The sequence below is a fragment of the Cydia splendana genome, unplaced genomic scaffold (genome assembly GCF_910591565.1).
Source record: "Cydia splendana unplaced genomic scaffold, ilCydSple1.2 scaffold_63_ctg1, whole genome shotgun sequence".
Lineage (NCBI taxonomy): Eukaryota > Metazoa > Arthropoda > Insecta > Lepidoptera > Tortricidae > Cydia > Cydia splendana.
Genome location: NW_026946896.1, coordinates 323,096 through 339,113, shown reverse-complemented (window position 1 = coordinate 339,113; position 16,018 = coordinate 323,096). Strand labels below are relative to the sequence as shown.

General features: G+C 38.5%; 1 long non-coding RNA gene across 1 annotated transcript; it reads left to right on the top strand.

The window, feature by feature from the left end:
- Window positions 1-14,208: 14,208 nt before the first annotated feature.
- On the top strand, window positions 14,209-15,103 carry LOC134805787 (uncharacterized). The gene is made up of 3 exons (XR_010146394.1): window positions 14,209-14,299; window positions 14,595-14,741; window positions 15,077-15,103. It is a non-coding gene; the product is annotated as an uncharacterized LOC134805787 (long non-coding RNA).
- Window positions 15,104-16,018: the final 915 nt, after the last annotated feature.

Here is a 16,018-nt window from a genome sequence, read left to right as displayed (position 1 = left end):
TTACGTAGCCCATGCCAGTACGTAAGGACCCAGTCACCTGATTCTAGCACGCAAGCTACGTAAAATACGTAGACAGTGCCATGATGACTAAATATGCATATTCATTACACGTGTGCGGTCTACTGTTATACATGTAGCAGCTACGTATGTTACGTAGCCCATGCCATTACATAAGGACCCAGTCACCGGATGCTAGCACGCAAGCTACGTAATATACGTAGACAGAGCCATGATGAGTAAATAAGCCGATTCATTATACGTGTGCGGTCTACTGTTATACATGTAGCAGCTACGTATGTTACGTAGCCCATGCCAGTACGTAAGGACCCAGTCACCTGATGCTAGCACGGAAGCTAAGTAAAATACGTAGACAGTGCCATGATGAGTAAATATGCATATTCATTATACGTGTGCAGTCTACTGTTATACGTGTGCAGTCTACTGTTATACATGTAGCAGCTACGTATCTTACGTAGCTCATGCCAGTACGTAAGGACCCAGTCACCTGATGCTAGCACGCAAGCTACATAAAATACGTAGACAGTGCCATGATGAGTGAATATGCCGATTCATTATACGTGTGCGGTCTACTGTTATACATGTAGCAGCTACGTATCTTACGTAGCCAATGCCAGTACGTAAGGACCCAGTCACCTGATGCTAGCACGCAAGCTACGTAAAATACGTAGACAGTGCCATGATGAGTAAATATGCATATTCATTATACGTGTGCAGTCTACTGTTATACATGTAGCAGCTACGTATCTTACGTAGCACATGCCAGTACGTAAGGACCCAGTCACCTGATGCTAGCACGCAAGCTACGTAAAATACGTAGACAGTGCCATGATGAGTGAATATGCCGATTCATTATACGTGTGCAGTCTACTGTTATACATGTAGCAGCTACGTATCTTACGTAGTTCATGCCAGTACGTAAGGACCCAGTCACCTGATGCTAGCACGCAAGCTACGTAAAATACGTAGACAGTGCCATGATGAGTGAATATGCCGATTCATTATACGTGTGCGGTCTACTGTTATACATGTAGCAGCTACGTATCTTACGTAGCCCATGCCAGTACGTAAGGACCCAGTCACCTGATGCTAGCACGCAAGCTACGTAAAATACGTAGACAGTGCCATGATTAGTAAATATGCATATTCATTATACGTGTGCAGTCTACTGTTATACATGTAGCAGCTACTTATCTTACGTAGCCCATGCCAGTACGTAAGGACCCAGTCACCTGATGCAAGCACGCAAGCTACGTAAAATACGTAGACAGTGCCATGATGAGTAAATATGCCGATTCATTATACGTGTGCGGTCTACTGATAAACATGTAGCAGCTACGTATGTTACGTAGCCCATGCCATTACATAAGGACCCAGTCACCGGATGCCAGCACGCAAGCTACGTAATATACGTAGACAGAGCCATGATGAGTAAATATGCCGATTCATTATACGTGTGCGGTCTACTGTTGTACATGTAGCAGCTACGTATGTTACGTAGCCCATGCCATTACATAAGGACCCAGTCACCGGATGCCAGCACGCAAGCTACGTAATATACGTAGACAGAGCCATGATGAGTAAATATGCCGATTCATTATACGTGTGCGGTCTACTGTTGTACATGTAGCAGCTACGTATGTTACGTAGCCCATGCCAGTACGTAAGGACCCAGTCACCTGATGCTAGCACGCAAGCTAAGTAAAATACGTAGACAGTGCCATGATGAGTAAATATGCCGATTCATTATACGTGTGCGGTCTACTGTTATACATGTAGCAGCTACGTATCTTACGTAGCCAATGCCAGTACGTAAGGACCCAGTCACCTGATGCTAGCACGGAAGCTAAGTAAAATACGTAGACAGTGCCATGATGAGTAAATATGCATATTCATTATACGTGTGCAGTCTACTGTTATACGTGTGCAGTCTACTGTTATACATGTAGCAGCTACGTATCTTACGTAGCTCATGCCAGTACGTAAGGACCCAGTCACCTGATGCTAGCACGCAAGCTACATAAAATACGTAGACAGTGCCATGATGAGTGAATATGCCGATTCATTATACGTGTGCGGTCTACTGTTATACATGTAGCAGCTACGTATCTTACGTAGCCAATGCCAGTACGTAAGCACCCAGTCACCTGATGCTAGCACGCAAGCTACGTAAAATACGTAGACAGTGCCATGATGAGTAAATATGCATATTCATTATACGTGTGCAGTCTACTGTTATACATGTAGCAGCTACGTATCTTACGTAGCACATGCCAGTACGTAAGGACCCAGTCACCTGATGCTAGCACGCAAGCTACGTAAAATACGTAGACAGTGCCATGACGAGTGAATATGCCGATTCATTATACGTGTGCAGTCTACTGTTATACATGTAGCAGCTACGTATCTTACGTAGTTCATGCCAGTACGTAAGGACCCAGTCACCTGATGCTAGCACGCAAGCTACGTAAAATACGTAGACAGTGCCATGATGAGTGAATATGCCGATTCATTATACGTGTGCGGTCTACTGTTATACATGTAGCAGCTACGTATCTTACGTAGCCCATGCCAGTACGTAAGGACCCAGGCACCTGATGCTAGCACGCAAGGTACGTAAAATACATAGACAGGGGGCTGTCCATAAATTACGTCATCGAGTTTTGACGATTTTGGACCCCCCCCCCCCCCTATAATCATCCAAAAATCATGCATCAAATGACCCCATTTCCTCCTACTTCATGCTACCGTCATCCGATGTCCAGACCCCCCCCCCCCTAATTTGAAATGACGTAATTTATGAATAGCCCCCAGTGCCATGATTAGTAAATATGCATATTCATTATACGTGTGCAGTCTACTGTTATACATGTAGCAGCTACTTATCTTACGTAGCTCATGCCAGTACGTAAGGACCCAGTCACCTGATGCAAGAACGCAAGCTACGTAAAATACGTAGACAGTGCCATGATGAGTAAATATGCCGATTCATTATACGTGTGCGGTCTACTGTTAAACATGTAGCAGCTACGTATGTTACGTATCCCATGATTCCCATGCCATTACATAAGGACCCAGTCACCGGATGCCAGCACGCAAGCTACGTAATATACGTAGACAGAGCCATGATGAGTAAATATGCCGATTCATTATACGTGTGCGGTCTACTGTTGTACATGTAGCAGCTACGTATGTTACGTAGCCCATGCCATTACATAAGGACCCAGTCACCGGATGCCAGCACGCAAGCTACGTAATATACGTAGACAGAGCCATGATGAGTAAATATGCCGATTCATTATACGTGTGCGGTCTACTGTTGTACATGTAGCAGCTACGTATGTTACGTAGCCCATGCCAGTACGTAAGGACCCAGTCACCTGATGCTAGCACGCAAGCTAAGTAAAATACGTAGACAGTGCCATGATGAGTAAATATGCCGATTCATTATACGTGTGCGGTCTACTGTTAAACATGTAGCAGCTACGTATGTTACGTAGCCCATGCCATTACATAAGGACCCAGTCACCGGATGCCAGCACGCAAGCTACGTAATATACGTAGACAGAGCCATGATGAGTAAATATGCCGATTCATTATACGTGTGCGGTCTACTGTTGTACATGTAGCAGCTACGTATCTTACGTAGCTCATGCCAGTACGTAAGGACCCAGTCACCTGATGCTAGCACGCAAGCTACATAAAATACGTAGACAGTGCCATGATGAGTGAATATGCCGATTCATTATACGTGTGCGGTCTACTGTTATACATGTAGCAGCTACGTATCTTACGTAGCCCATGCCAGTACGTAAGGACCCAGTCACCTGATGCTAGCACGCAAGCTACGTAAAATACGTAGACAGTGCCATGATGAGTAAATATGCATATTCATTATACGTGTGCAGTCTACTGTTATACATATAGCAGCCACGTATCTTACGTAGCTCATGCCAGTACGTAAGGACCCAGGCACCTGATGCTAGCACGCAAGCTACGTAAAATACGTAGACAGTGCCATGATGAGTAAATATGCATATTCATTATACGTGTGCAGTCTACTGTTATACATGTAGCAGCTACGTATCTTACGTAGCTCATGCCAGTACGTAAGGACCCAGTCACCTGATGCTAGCACGCAAGCTACGTAAAATACGTAGACAGTGCCATGATGAGTGAATATGCCGATTCATTATACGTGTGCGGTCTACTGTTATACATGTAGCAGCTACGTATCTTACGTAGCCCATGCCAGTACTTAAGGACCCAGTCACCTGATGCTAGCACGCAAGCTACGTAAAATACGTAGACAGTGCCATGATTAGTAAATATGCATATTCATTATATGTGTGCAGTCTACTGTTATACATGTAGCAGCTACTTATCTTACGTAGCTCATGCCAGTACGTAAGGACCCAGTCACCTGATGCAAGCACGCAAGCTACGTAAAATACGTAGACAGTGCCATGATGAGTAAATATGCCGATTCATTATACGTGTGCGGTCTACTGTTAAACATGTAGCAGCTACGCGTCTTACGTAGCCCATGCCAGTACGCAAGGACCCAGTCACCTGATGCTAGCACGCAAGCTACGTAAAATACGTAGACAGTGCCATGATGAGTGAATATGCCGAGTCATTATACGTGTGCGGTCTACTGTTATACATGTAGCAGCTACGTATGTTACGTAGCCCATGCCAGTACGTAAGGATCCAGTCACCTGATGCTAGCACGCAAGCTACGTAAAATACGTAGACAGTGCCATGATGAATGGATATGCCGATTCACTATACGTGTGCGGTCTACTGTTATACATGTAGCAGCTACCTATCTTACGTAGCCCATGCCAGTACGTAAGGACCTAGACACCTGACGCCAGCACGCAAATTACGTAATATACGTAGACAGTGCCATGATGAGTAAATATACCGATTCATTATACGTGTGAGGTCTACTGTCATACATGTAGCAGCTACGTATCTTACGTAGCTCATGCCAGTATGTCAGGACCCAGTCACCTGATGCTAGCACGCAAGCTTCGTATAATACGTAGACAGTGCCATGATGAGTGAATATGCCGATTCATTATACGTGTGCGGTCTACTGTTATACATGTAGCAGCTACCTATCTTACGTAGCCCATGCCAGTACGTAAGGACCTAGACACCTGACGCCAGCACGCAAGTTACGTAAAATACGTAGATAGTGCCATGATGAGTGAATATACCGATTCATTATAAGTGTGCGGTCTACTGTTATACATGTAGCAGCTACGTATGTTACGTAGCCCATGCCAGTACGTAAGGACCCAGTCACCTGATGCTAGCACGCAAGCTACGTAAAATACGTAGACAGTGCCATGATGAGTAAATATGCATATTCATTATACGTGTGCAGTCTACTGTTATACATGTAGCAGCTTCTTATCTTACGTAGCTCATGCCAGTACGTAAGGACCCAGTCACCTGATGCTAGCACGCAAGCTACGTATAATACGTAGACAGTGCCATGATTAGTAAATATGCATATTCATTATACGTCTGCGGTCTACTGTTATACATGTAGCAGCTGCGTATCTTATGTAGCCCATGCCAGTACGTAAGGACCCAGTCACCTGACGCTAGCACGCAAGCTACGGATAGTACGTAGACAGTGCCATGATTAGTAAATATGCATATTCATTATACGTGTGCAGTCTACTGTTATACATGTAGCAGCTACGTCTCTTACGTAGCCCATACTAGCACGTAAGGAGCCAGTCACCTGATGCTAGTACGCAAGCTACGTAAAATACTTAGACAGTGCCATGATGAGTAAATGGTAGGGTGATTCACTTTTGTATGGAGAAAAAAAAATTGTAATATTTTTCCTGACTTTGCTCACCAATGGAGTCTCCCCACACTAAAAACTATCTATTTCAATTTTCAAAAGAATCGAAAAACGTTAAGAGGTTGCACAAGTTGAAAAGGTAGAGTGGGAACCCCATACATTGCGTGAAAATGAACTATGTTATAAAATGACAAAATATAATGAACTGATACTAAAATCGAATGAGAAAACTGAATTTTGCGTCTAAAACACGATAAAAGCACTTTTCCTTTGGAAACAGGTGGAAAAACTGAAAAATCTTAATTAGAACATTTATCGAGTAACCAAAATCCAAGTTTACTACTAATTTTAAAATTTATTTATATGTAGAAGGTTCAGTATCACACTACTCTCCGCTTTGATGGTAGCCGCTTAAACCATTTTCTACCCTCCGATGTAGAGTCGTTGGTTATTTGAAAAATCTTTGTTGATGTTGTGCAACCTCTAAATGTTGACCGATTTTAATTTTTTTTAACGTATAATATTTTTTTATCAGTTAGAACAAGAATTCGAGCAAAGTCAGATGAAAATCGAAAATTCGGAAAAATGAAACACCCTATGACTAAATGGGTATCGTCTTGGGTCGTCCCATTAGGTTTTTGCCAAGTTCTTAAATTAGTCCTATTCTGCTTTCGTCACCCATTCTACATTCGTCACTTTTGTCGGTGGGCTTTCTCATCTTTGGTCATATTTGTTGTTTGCCTTTTTCTTATTCCGACCCATTCCGGTATTTTTCATTATCTTGTTTGGGCATGTTCGATGTTAGTCAATTTCTTTTTTTAGTCTCATTCGTTATTCGTAATATCATGATATCGTCTTTGGTCTTATTCTAATTTCGTATTTTTATTATTTAGACGAATACCGGAATAAGCCGAAATAAGAAAAAGGCAAACAACCGAGTATAACCAAATATGAAAAAGACCACCGATGAACTTGACGAATGTAGAATGGGTGACGAAAGCAGAATGGGACTAATTTAGGAACTTGACAAAAAACTAATGGGACGACCCAAGAGTATACCAGTAAATGGGTCATTCCACCGTTTCGGGTGTTACACTTGAACTCATAAAATAAGGTTTTATTCGATATTGTAACAGGAACTAGGAGGTTAAACTATTCATTCATCTACTACTTTGATAATATTTTCTTTTCCTGAACACACATAATTTAAAGTATAAGAGCAATAACGAGAGACTCACTAAAAAGTAGCTGCTTCGGGTGTTACGCGAATTGGCCTATAACTTCTGACCATCAGTACCAAAATGCATAAATTAGCGATTTTTTTTAAGTAACCTCCAGTTTTATTTATGTCAAGTAATAATAGTCCTTATAGTCTACTGAAACACTAAAGTAACACTTAGTATCACTTTTTATTTAATTTTAATATAATAAATTACCTGTTTCGGGTGTTACTCATGGTTCGTTTCGGGTGTTACGAGTACGAAATTAAGACAGATTTATACGAAATCACGGCTCATTTTATTGAAAATATTGTCTTTTTAATAAATTCGATTAAAAACATAAGGGTGTGTAATGCTTAATATAATTATAAAAAAACTATCATACACTTGTTATAACGCCATTTGATATATTATTGTATGTTATAATGTAATCTTTATTTTACGTTTCCTTTATTATATTGTGGTTTCATCTAAGCTGTCATTGATATAATGCCTAATGTAATATAATTTTCAAATAGTATATAGACATGTTTTATAATGACATTTATTATATTATATTTTTGTATAACGTAATACTTCATACAATTGTATCAAGTATAAATACATATATTGTATAGTATTTTTTGTCATATTTCATTTACTGATAACGTAAAGTTTTACATAGTTATTATAACTAGTACGCAGGCCAACTGCTTTTGCTAGCAATTTTACGAGTATTCTAGGGAAGTCACAGTTCTAACCTAACCTAACCAATTTTTTCACGGTTTTCGTTCTGCGGGGGCCGCAGTTCAAACCTAACCTAAACCACTTTTTTGCTAGAGTATTTTATTCTAAAGAGGGTCAAAGTTCTAACCTAACCCTCCCTTTGTTAGGTAGTTATTGGTTAGTGCGGAGTCGCAGTTTCAACCTAACCTAACCCATTTATGTCATGCAACTGTTATGCCACACAAATAATTATGAGATGTCACTTATTATAACAAATAATATGCTTTAGAGTATGTAATAATTATGACAATGTATATTAGACGAAGTGTAAATATACCTTATGACCATTATAGCAATAATAACATTATGTTTACCTTTAATTATGTATTACGGTAGTATGCCATTTATTACGTTATTTAAAATAACGATATATCAAACTATAATATACGAAAAGTAGTTATAACAAATGTAATGCACCCAAAACATAAGTATTAAATGCTGAATTATTATAAAATACATTAGTCTTAACAATAAAAAGTGTTTCTCGTAGATATCATAATTATTTTTCTTTCAATGCGAATATTTCCGAAAATATTCCCTTAATCAAAAAATGGTTGATGGTGACACCTATTCATTTTGAGAAATCTATCCAACGACACCCCACATCACAGGATTAAAGGCGAAAATAAATAAAAATAAGTTTTACAGGAGCTACCCTAAAAAAATTTTTTTTTGTCATTTTTGTGTTACTACTTTGTCGCCGTGATTGATTTATGTATCCATGCCCAATTTCAGCTTTCTAGCACTAACCACCACGGAGAAAAGCCGGGGACAGACAGGCGGACGTTTCGGGTGCTACACAACTTCAAACTTTAAAACATACGATTAAAGCAGACACTAAAACAATAATTACTACACATTTGAATAGATTCACATCATAGCCTTTCTTTGGCAAAACATAATTACGGGGAAAGTTACACATATTTTTGTCTCTTTTTCGTTTCGGGTGTTACTTTGAGACCACAGTCTAGAATACTCTTCTAAAAACCGATTAATCCATGCTTTTGATGCTAGCACGCAAGCTACGTAAAATACGTAGATAGTGCCATGATGAGTAAATATGCATATTCATTATACGTGTGCGGTCTACTGTTATACATGTAACAGCTACGTATCTTACGTAGCCCATGCCAGTACGTAAGGACCAGTCACCTGACGCTAACACGCAAGCTACGTATAATACGTAGACAGTGCCATGATGAGTAAATATGCCGATTCATTATACGTGTGTGGTCTACTGTTATACATGTAGCAGCTACGTATCTTACGTAGCCCATGCCAGTACGTAAGGACCCAGTCACCTGATGCTAGCACGCAAGCTACGTAAAATACGTAGGCAGTGCCATGATGAGTAAATATGCATATTCATTATACGTGTGCGGTCTGCTGTTATACATGTAGCAGCTACGTATCTTACGTAGCCCATGCCAGTACGTCAGGACCAGTCACCTGACGCTAACACGCAAGCTACGTATAATACGTAGACAGTGCCATAATGAGTAAATATGCCGATTCATTATACGTGTGCGCCGCTGTGCGGTCTACTGTTATACATGTAGCAGCTACGTATGTTACGTAGCCCATGCCAGTACGTAAGGACCCAGTCACCTGATGCTAGCACGCAAGCTATACCCCCAAATATATACCCCAGGGGAGAATCTCTGCATAGACGAATCTTTAATTTTGTCTAGAGGCCGGAGTGGCATTCGCCAATATATTAAAGGTAAACGCCACAAATATGGCATCAAAATGTATGTGTTAGCCACTCCTGGTGGCCTTGTCCTCCAATCTCATATGTACAGAGGGAAAAATTATATTGAAATTGGAGGGCAAGGCCATACAGACAAGGTAGTGGCTAAACTTCTCCAGCCATATTTAGAAAAGGGCCGCCATATTTTCATGGACAATTTTTATAAGTGTCGGGCTCGCAAAATTTTTAATGGCAAAAAAAACTAATGTTACCGGAACGTTGCGATCTCGATGAAAAAATTGGGCAAAGGAGGCAGCATATATATTAGGTTCGATAAGAATGGGATTTGTGTTTGCAAGTGGAAAGACTATTTATGACTTAAATTCTATGTTTTTATCATCTAATGACTACAAAATCCTGCCTTTTTTGGTTGTGACGCCTGTGACTATATTTTTTGTCATTCGTGTACTTTAATAATGAAAATATACCAAATTTACTTCCTTTAAGGTAAAGGGCTCCTGTTTCGGCAGGTTAAGGCTCTTGAGAGTTTGTATATTTTTTTTAAATATTACTAAGCATATCAATACCTTGAAAGCTTTTGAGTAAGTTATATTAGTTCTTTGTTTCGAATTTTTTCGTGAACCTCTTATTTGGCTTCGTGATACAAATTTAGGTCAGCTCCTAAGTTCGTGAATTCGTGTCCCCTGTTTCGGAATAAAGTTTTCTTAGAGTAATTGGTGATAATTTGCTGATAATCATTTTAAATATTTAACGGTCTTACCTACTTACGAGTAATTGTAAGTTCAAATTAAAAGTAATATTTAAAAATAATGTTAAATTGAGAGCTAGCTTAAAGTTTTTTGTACTCGTCGACTTTAATGGTTGAATTAAGACTTTGTAAACCATATGGGTACTTTAATACTTGATTAAAAGCCGAACTATATAAATTAAAAAAAATAAAAATATATAATAATAATAATTAAACTGAAACCGGTTCACGGGTATCTATTGATGTACCCGTGAATGGGTTCCAGCAGGCGTTCTACATGACATCAAATTTCTCCAAACGGCCTCTACGTGTTGGATCCATATCCCCACGCACGCCTTTGTAAATGACCGGGCTCGAAAGACCCGAGAGTTTTAAAACGGAGATACAAATAATAATTATTTACAAAAAAAAATTACTATCTTATACGTTAAATATAAACATAGACAAAACTAAATCAAATAAATTGAATTATAAATAAAATTGTGCTAGTAGTTAATATGAGAATATACGTGGAATATACCTTAAAAATTTTAACTCGGGTCACATTCAAACTCGTTTTATGAGAATTCTAGTGAAAAAAACGTATACCGAATTTCGCTTAAACGAAACTTGATGAAATACATTAATTGTTTTCTAATTTATTTTTTTTATTTTCTTCGATGTTATATTTAAAAACAAGCACTCATAATGTATCTAGAAAATCCTTGATTCGTTAGTGGCACGAAATAGGAGACACGTGAAAAATAAAATTACCGCTCTTTCGTGAGTCGATTTATTGCAATTTTAAGGTATTTCTATGCATATATTCAGTCTTTTTTCTTATCAAATCAATTACTAAGGAACCCACAGAAACACTCCCAAAAACTTTTATTCGAATGGGTTTAGCTTTTCCTTCCTATAAGCTTAACAAGTGAGAGCACGCACCTTACGCCTAAAAAAAGTGCACGCATACAACACAGCTGTTCGCGGCCGTCTGACTGTTTCGACCGTCGTATTACTCTCAGTTTAATCACTAAAATATTGGTTATTATTTTATTGAAGAGATTAAATAATACAGATTTTTTTCATATGTATAATTTGAATAAAAAATATTTGAATTCCTTATTATTTGCGCCAGAAACAAAACTAACGAAATAACGTACTAACACGAACTTGGGGCCCTTTACCTTATTTATGAAATATTTTTATTGAATATTGTATCACGTCCAAGGTCATATTTTACTTTTACAGTATTTTGTGTGTTTTATTAAAAACGAAGACTTATACTCACATTCCCTAATACTGTACCTTTATTTTCGTAATTTTTTGATGACTTCATTGTAAATTTATCATTTTTTGTTGAAAATAACCGTAACCGATTCTAACCGATATTCGGTTATTTTTCGGGCATAACCGTAACCGAAACCGGTTATGAAGTTCGGCCGGTTATTGCATTCCCTACAGGGCAAGCTATGCTGGCGCCATCTGCTAAATACTTTGACCGGCCAACCCCATTTGTGGCGTTTTCCTTGGATATGACACCGTAGGATTGTGAACCCGTTAGTTTGTAATCTAACGTAGGTTAGGTTAGGTTAGATTGTAATCTCCCTACCGTCCGTTTATAATTTAACTAGCGATATTATAAACTGACGACTGACGAGTGTTTACAATTTTACGGTGACATATAACTATATTGCCTAATCCCACTGCGGCCTCTCGATAAAATCATGGATTCGTCAATCGATAAATTAATATTCTCCCAGGACTATACAATTCAGTCATTCTATGATTAAAATAACTAAACAATGAATCTAAATTGTCCTGTCCAAACCTTAATCATCTAAAGATAATTAAAAATCTGTTACGCGAAATATAAAATGTACGAACTATATCTTTCTATTTTCGCACCGTGAACCACGTTCGATGTGTTGCCTCCCTGTCACACTTACGTACGAATTTACAAGTGCGACAGACAGGCAATACGTCGCACGCGTTTTGCGGTTGGTCTTGGTGTAGGTACGTCAAGGTACGTATTTTTACGTAGCTGGCGTACTTAAATAAAGATGCGTTATTAGAAAGCGTGTCCTTGGCGAGTGTTGCCAACATAACGCATTTCACGTCAAATCTAGCGGATTAGAATAAATCGTATCCCACCCATGAGTCGTGGGATTGGGGATTGGAAAGCGCTCAGGCCCGGTGTATTTGCCTTTCTTTTGCTAGAATAATACGCAAGAGCGATAGAGAGGCAAATAGACGATCGAACGATAGAAATTGTTCGCGGTAGCTTACCCCCAGGTCGAGTCAAAGGGCCTACCGAGAAACACTAAAATCGAAATTTCGTTGTCTGGTTGTCTGCCTCTCTATCACTCTTAAAGAGGCAGATAACTACATTTTTTAATTACCTATATAAAGTTTTAGCATTTTTTTAGCACATTTCAAAATTATCTAGCATATTTCTGGCATAATCTAGAATCTAGACATAAGTCTGGTATTTTTTCAAATTCCGAGTTGGCAACACTGGAAGAAAAGGTCAAACCACTGATACCAGTCGCGAGAGAAAACAAACGAGCGTCGGCACGTTTTTGCTATGGCGGTGTATTAAAAATTGTTTAATTGTGAAAAGACTATCTGTGACGGTTCTGTGTCTGTGTATTATGTGCCAGGAACCTCGGAACATTAAATTGAAGCATCAACAAGAGCGGGGGCTCTGCCCCTGACCACCTTTGGAGCCGGGTTCCATCCCATCACGAGCCGGTTAGCAACAGGTAATTACTGTGTTATTTGTTTGTGTACCTAGTTGATGATATGTAATTGCCTGAACATATATAGGTATGGGTTGGTGATAGGTAATTAAATTAAAATAATAGTTGTTAGCAGAATAATTATTTAATTTTGTTCTATACTAAAATCATTCATTTTCATTAAAGATGTTCGTCAAATCTATTATCCATTTAAAAGTTTAAATTGTAGGCTTGTCTGGGGAATAATGTGTCGCGGCCATTTTGACGTGAAATGTGGTTTGCAAATTTGCAAATGATTAAAAACCGGCCAAATGCGAGTCGGACTCGCGCACGGAGGGTTCCGCACCATCAAAAAAAATAGAGCAAAAAAATCCCTTAAATATTTATTTTATTTTATTTTTAGTATTTGTTGTTATAGCGGCGACTGAGATACATCATTTGTGAAAATTTCAACTGTCTAGCTATCGCGGTTCATGAGATATAGCCTGGTGACAGACGGACGGACAGCGAAGTCTTAGTAACAGAGTCCCGTTTTTTACCCTTTGGGTACGGAACCCTAAAAAACTGACTGATTAAAGGCTTCGTCACACAGGCGCGTTTTCCGGGCGGGGCGTGAGCGTTTTATATGTAAAAGCGGATGGATAGGAATCATACTAAATTATATCTTCATAATTTTTCATACTTAAAAACACTGAATTAATAAAATTATACTAATGCAGCAGGTGCCCAAAATATAATAAGCAGACAGGTGGTTATATACCTTGTTTGGTTGATACCTTGCTATTAACAATTAGCATAAACATTGTTAGAAATGATTAAATTGTAAAAAGTCTCAACTGAGCTGGCATCTTTCTTGTCACCATACACTTACTATAAGTATATATTAGAAAGGGAATATACTATTAGAAAGGGAGTACTGCCATATCCTTAGCACCATCCCATAGGTGCCATTTTAGAAATAAAATTTAGCTTAGAGTCTATTCGGAAAGAGAAGAATAGTGAAACATATAAAAAATAACTACAAATGTATTTTACATGACTGAAACCATTTTTTTATTTTTTGTTACAATTTAAATTCTTTAAGTAATATTTTACAGGCGTTTAGAAATTTACAACATGAACTGGTCCATGGATGAGGGCCTAGACAACATGATCATCAGTGGAGCCCTGTACAGAGTGCCTATTGCTGTGGTGCGGGACCGGAAGCAGTTTGGCAGGATTGCAACCACTGCCAAACCTGTCATAACAATTTACAACTGTGTAGGGAATGTTATATCAAAGATTTTGGTAAGTAATTTCTTTAATATCTTAATTCCCTTTTAAAAATCTTGTTAACAGTAAGTTAAAAATGTTGTTAACCACACATTTTCAAGTGTCCTGTTAACCTCTGTATTCTTATATCCCTGATTCTTAATCCCTAAATAATATTAGAAATGCTAAAGAGGTACCTACTCGCAGTCTGTCTGTCTTCACGCTTAAACATCTGAATCAATTAGCATATTACACAAATGAAAAATGCCTTTACCAGGATTTGACCCAGGCTTTGTAGTTTGAAACATACCATCATCTGTGATATTTGCAGTGGAACAGCGGAGTCCTGGTCCACATGGGCTGGTCGGACGGGGAGCAGCTGCTGTGTGTGCAGGAGAGCGGAGATGTGCTCGTTTATGACATGTTTGGCGCCTACCAGAAGACATTCAATATGGGGCAAGAAATTAGGGACACTAAGGTACCTATCATATTCTACTTATACATAAGGATATATTTATGTGTGGGTGTGGGGTAAGTGTGGCTGGCCTTTACAACTTTAATTTGAATTAGATATTTCTATGAACAAAAAAATTACTTAGCTAAACACACTGAATTTACCTAAATGGACTACTGTGTTTATGTAGAAATAACTATATAAAATAAAATGACTCGATTTTATTACTCTTTACTTAACTAAGAATGTACTAGAATGAATGGTACTTATATAATGCACAGTTATACTCGTATTATATGTGCCGATGCATTTTTCCTCCCCTACTCTACTACTATATTGTTTATACTGTTTGTGAACAGGTCAGCAAAGCACAGCTGTTCCCAAATAGGACTGGCTCTAACACCAACCGCTGAGCAACATCTCCAAGCCCAAAGTCAGGCCCGTACCAGATCTGCCACGTAAGTTGTTCAATTTGTTATATTTATTAAAATAAAAAGTGTAATATAACATTTCTTTTTATGTTCAACTTGTTTTTAGGGTACCCCAAAACAAAAGGAAACAACTAAACCCTTATAGGATAACTATTAGGGCTTGCAATTCGAATATTCGAATATTCGAATATGTCGAATATTCGACCTGTTTTGATATTCGAATATTCGGTCGCTCAGGTTTCGAATATTCGAATATTTTTTATTACCAGAAAAAATCTATTTTCATCCGCTATAGTTACAGTTTCTGTGTGTTTTTCCGGGTATTTACAGTGAATGAGGAACGGTAGGTAACCAAATGCGAAGGAAATAATGTTTTTACTGTATTCCTCTCGATAGGCTTCGTGAATACAGTTAAACCTTCAAAGAAAACGAAATCAAAAAGTATGTTTTTTTTACGGTGCGGCTGATGCTTTTTCTAGGTACAAGCAACGTTACGCAAGTTTTAAGTTAAATTCTCATTCTGTTTATTGAGTACAAGCGTACCTTTAGTCTAAACCTTGCACTTTATCGCAACTTGCAAATTTGATCATACTAAACCTGCCCAACTAGGTAATCTAGCCATGTACATTTAGCTAACGAATAATCCACCCAGTAGTCGGTCAACATTTTCCCTTAAATATTCCAATACCTATTATATAATTTATATCATAAACCGACCATTAAGAATCAAAACTAAACTTGCCAAGACAAATACAGTCAATAAAGATTTAAAATACAATGTTATTAAAGGCCATTTTACAGGCCTCTGAGTGACTAGAAGTTAATTTAAAATATTTAAATCAGAAAACCCTACTATTTTTTTCTTTTACG